Raw genomic sequence first — 4,867 nt, forward strand, 5'->3', positions numbered from 1 at the left:
CTCTAATCCATCTTGAATTAATTTTCGTATAAGGAGTAAGGAAAGGATCCAGTTTCAGCTTTCTACTTATGGCTAGCCAGTTTTCCCAGCAATATTTATTAAATAGGGAATCCTTTCCCCATTTCTTGTTTTTCTCAGGTTTATCAAAGATCAGATGGTTGTAGATGTGTGGTATTATTTCTGAGAGGACATTCATACAGCCAACAGACACATGAAAAAATATTCATCATCACTGGCCATCAGAGAAATGCAAATCAAAACCACAATGAGATACCATCTCACACCAGTTAGAATGGCGATCATTCAAAAGTCAGGAAACAACAGGTGCTGGAGAGGATGTGGAGAAATAGGAACACTTTTACACTGTTGGTGGGATTGTAAACTAGTTCAACCATTATGGAAAACAGTATGGCGATTCCTCAAGGATGTAGAACTAGAAGTACCATATGACCCAGCCATCCCATTACTGGGTATATACCCAAAGGATTATAAATCATGCTGCTATAAAGACACATGCACATGTATGTTTATTGCAGCACTATTCACAATAGCAAAGACTTGGAATCAACCCAAATGTCCATCAGTGACCGACTGGATTAAGAAAATGTGGCACATATATACCATGGAATACTATGCAGCCATAAAAAAGGATGAATTTGTGTCCTTTGTAGGGACATGGATGCAGCTGGAAACCATCATTCTCAGCAAACTATCGTAAGAACAGAAAACCAAACACCGCATGTTCTCACTCATAGGTGGGAACTGAACAATGAGATCACTTGGACTTGGGAAGGGGAACATCACACACCGGGGCCTATCACAGGGAGGGGGGAGGGGGGAGGGATTGCATTGGGAGTTATACCTGATGTAAATGATGAGTTGATGGGTGCAGCACACCAACATGGCACAAGTATACATATGTAACAAACCTGCACACTATGCACATGTACCCTAGAACTTAAAAAAAAAAAAAAAAAAAAAAAAAAAAACCACAATAAGATACCATCTCATGCCAGTTAGAATGGCGATCCTTAAAAAGTCAGGTAACAACAGATGCTAGAGAGGTTGTGGAAAAATGGGAATGCTTTTACAGTGTTGGTGGGTGTGTAAATTAGTTCAACCACTGTAGAAGTCAGTGTGGCGACTCCTCAAGGATCTAGAACCAGAAATACCATTTGACCCAGCAATCCCATTACTGGACATATACCCAAAGGATTATAAATCATTCTACGAGAAAGACACATGCACAAATATGTTTATTGTGGCACTATTTACAATAGCAAAGACTTGTAACCAACCCAAATGTCCATCAATGATAGACTGGATAAAGAAACTGTGGCACATATATACCATGGAATACTATGCAGCCATAAAAAGGATGAATTCATATCCTTTGCAGGGACATGGATGAAGCTTGAAACCATCATTCTTAGCAAACCATCACAAGATCAGAAAACCAAGCACCACATGTTCTCACTCATAAGTGGGAGTTGAACAATGAGAACACACGGACACAGGGAGGGGAATATCACACACCGCAGCCTGTGGGAGTTGGGGAACTAGGGGAGGGATAACATTAGGAGAAATACCTAATGTAGGTGATGGGTTGATGGGTGCAGCAAACCACCATGGCACGTGTATACCTATGTAACAAACTGCACGTTCTGAACATGTAACCCAGAACTTAAAGTATAATAATAACGAAAAAAGAATACAGGTTTAAGAGTGAGATTGACATTTTAACCTTGCCTTTGCCACTTATTAGCTGGTACGTGTGGGCAAGTTTAACCACTCTGTGCCTGTTTCCTTATTTGTGAGCAAGAGTAATGATAATTCTAGTATCTACTTCTTGGGAATAGTTGAGGATAAAAGGCTTAATGGAAGAAAAATGCTTGGCATTGTGAATGATTCTTATGCACTCAATCAAAAGTAGTTATTGCATCAAACACTGGGATGGAAGTACTAATTAGGATTACCCAGAAACTGAGGAATAAAAAAAAATGTAGCACGGGTTAGGTAAGTAATCTTTATAAATACATTCCATGTATCTATTGAAGCCTGATTTAGCCTTAAATCCAAAACAAAATAGTCAAATAAGGACATGGACTACTAAAGACATTGTGTTTTCGCTGTCAGATTCCTATCTGCAGTGTCATAAAGACAACTGGAACAAGATTTGGACAAGAACTTTTTTCCATGGGTAACTAAATGCTCTTCCTCAGCATTAATTTTAATGGCTAGAGGCTAGTCCATCATGTGGATACCTATGTATCTGTTTAATCAAAATATTGGAAGTGTTTACTTGTTATATTTCATTGCTGCAGAAGCTGATAAATGTATATCAACTTCTATTCTCCTTTTACTTAACAATTGAACTCATAAGTTTAGCTGGACCCATGGATGTCCATCCTAAAATTATGTTTACAACACGACTTTGCAATTTTGGCCATATGATTATTATATTGTAGTCAGTGAATTCTGAGCAGAAGTGGCATATTCCACTTCTTAGTTCTGTCTCTAAAAATAAATGAATGCTATGTGCTACCCTGGGCTTTTCTACCTTCCTCTTGACTGGAAGATGATAACTGGAGCAGTGGCCTTAGATCCAAAGATGAATACTACGTGTTGAGATTAGAAGGGCTGTTTACATAAGAAAGACACAATTGTATCTATTTTTCATGCCATATATTAAGGGGTCTCTTTTTTATATAACCTATAACTTAAATCAACATGTGAGCAATGCTATGATAATCACTTCTGCATTTGCAAATTTCTGATTATTTCTTTAAGATAAATTCCCTGAAGTAGAAATTCTTATGCATATAGCATACATATTTTGAGGCATTTGCTACATACTTCCAAATAAACCATTAGCAATGTATAAGAGTGCTATTTTTCCCATGTCTACACTGCCTCTAGGTATTGTTACTTTTGCTTTTATCTTTGTCAGTTAATGAGATAAAATATATTATTTTAATTTGCATTTACTTGATGACTTGTGCAGTTAAATATTTTTCTTAAGTTTATTATTTGCATATTTTAAAATTCATTTTCACAAACCTGTTTATAATGTAAGCATATTTACCTTTCACTTTATTTCTATTTTGTAAATACTCCCCTAATTTCTCATTTACCTTTAATGTTTCTTTAGAATTTGTTACTGTTATTATCAAATAAAGTTCTACCAGTGGTTGTCTTTATAGTTTGACCCACTGTGGTCATGCTTTCAAAGCCCAATATTAATAATTATTCACAATACTTTTCAAGTGTGATTTTAATGTTTAATGTTTAAATCTTTAGTTCCTATGAAACTGTTTTTGATATATTACCTAATTTTATTTTTAGCATCATTACTACAGATGGGTAGCAGAGTTTTCTCATACCTTTTATACCAGTTCTACTCAACTATGAGCAATATCTCTCCTTTAAAATCAATTTGTAATTGTGTACTTGTGTTTTTGTGTGTCACAATAACTGAGGGGTGCTACTTACATTTAGAATCTGATAATCAGGAATGTAATATTATGAAATATGTGGTATAATATCACACAAAGAAAATATGTCTGGCCAAAAGTATTAAAAGTGTACCAATTCAAAATAAGATATATTCTCATTTTGCTGATTATTATTGTCACCAAAGATAGGTCTACAGATGTAGATATAGATGTAGATATAGATGCATAAACTCTCTATTTTGTTCTATCCACTCACACACCTTGACATTGATCTGCTTGGCAACTTCTGACTTGATCTCTCTTGTGTCACATGAGAAGAGAGCCAGGAAGCCATGGGTGTGGGGGTTGATGATGTCGATCTTGTGCAAGGGACATGGTGTACACTTTGCATTTTTGGAGCTTTCCATCTGGGGGCTGCCTGAATTTGGTCTGAGAGTCCATGGGGCTGTAGTTACCGGAGCATGTGAAGGAGTGGCCCAATTTGGAGATCTTGCCCATTGCTTTGTCAATAGTGATCATGTCACCAGCATGGATCTTGTCTTTGGTCAGGGACTCAATCATCTTCGTTCCCAGGTCATAGATGGTCTCCATCTTTTTGGTTTTGATGGTCAGTTTGCCCACCTTGGAGCCCATTCCTGTCACTGGTCTATCAATCTGGGTCTCAGCCACTTCTCTTTGGATGATCTACATCTCTTCCTTGAAGCAAATGCCAAAAGATGGCCAGAAAGCCTGTGTCAGTGCCTTGGTCTTGCTCATCTCCAGGGAGATCTCACTGCCAGTGATGGCTATGAACAAGGTGTCAGGTCCCAGGGCCTAGGCCATGCCTAGGGTGATAGCTGTCTTCCCTGTGCCCAGCTGACCAGCAATGAGGACTGCCCACTTGACAATCTTCACCTTATGGATCATCTCCAGCCCCACACCAGCTGCTCGCTGTGCAGCAAAGCTGACCCACCTTGCCCTGGGAAGCCTGTTGAGCCTCCAAAGCATCATCCAGCCCCAGTCCTCAGATGTGGGAGTGAACACCTCTATGCTCAATCCTCCTCACATCATAGATCTCTGGGACTTTGGTCACGGTCACCACAGTTGCCATGATAAGTCACCAACCACCAATGTCTTTCCTCACTGTTATTTATTTCGTAGCACATCCTGATTCTTCTCAAATTCATTATTTTGACTAATATCTTTTTCTTTCTTGAAAAAACATAATTTGAGAACCATTGTCTCATATCTTGATCAACCAAAATTATTCTTTGTCTAAGTTGAATAATTAGGCAGTATACTTTCTCATCCTTAAATATCTGAAAATGTATTTCTGCTGCTCTCATAGGTGAATAATAGCTGGGCTGGGCATGTAATTATCTTGTAATTTTCTTTCTCCCCCAAACTCCATAGCCAAGCCATTGTTCAGTTGT

The 4,867-nt window shown here is 38.1% G+C and overlaps 1 pseudogene; it reads right to left on the bottom strand.

Annotated features, from left to right (window-relative positions):
- Positions 1 to 3,646: 3,646 nt before the first annotated feature.
- On the bottom strand, positions 3,647 to 4,580 carry LOC103232966 (ruvB-like 2 pseudogene; annotated as a pseudogene).
- Between the last annotated feature and the right edge of the window lie 287 nt (positions 4,581 to 4,867).

Source organism: Chlorocebus sabaeus, chromosome X (assembly GCF_047675955.1).
Source record: "Chlorocebus sabaeus isolate Y175 chromosome X, mChlSab1.0.hap1, whole genome shotgun sequence".
Lineage (NCBI taxonomy): Eukaryota > Metazoa > Chordata > Mammalia > Primates > Cercopithecidae > Chlorocebus > Chlorocebus sabaeus.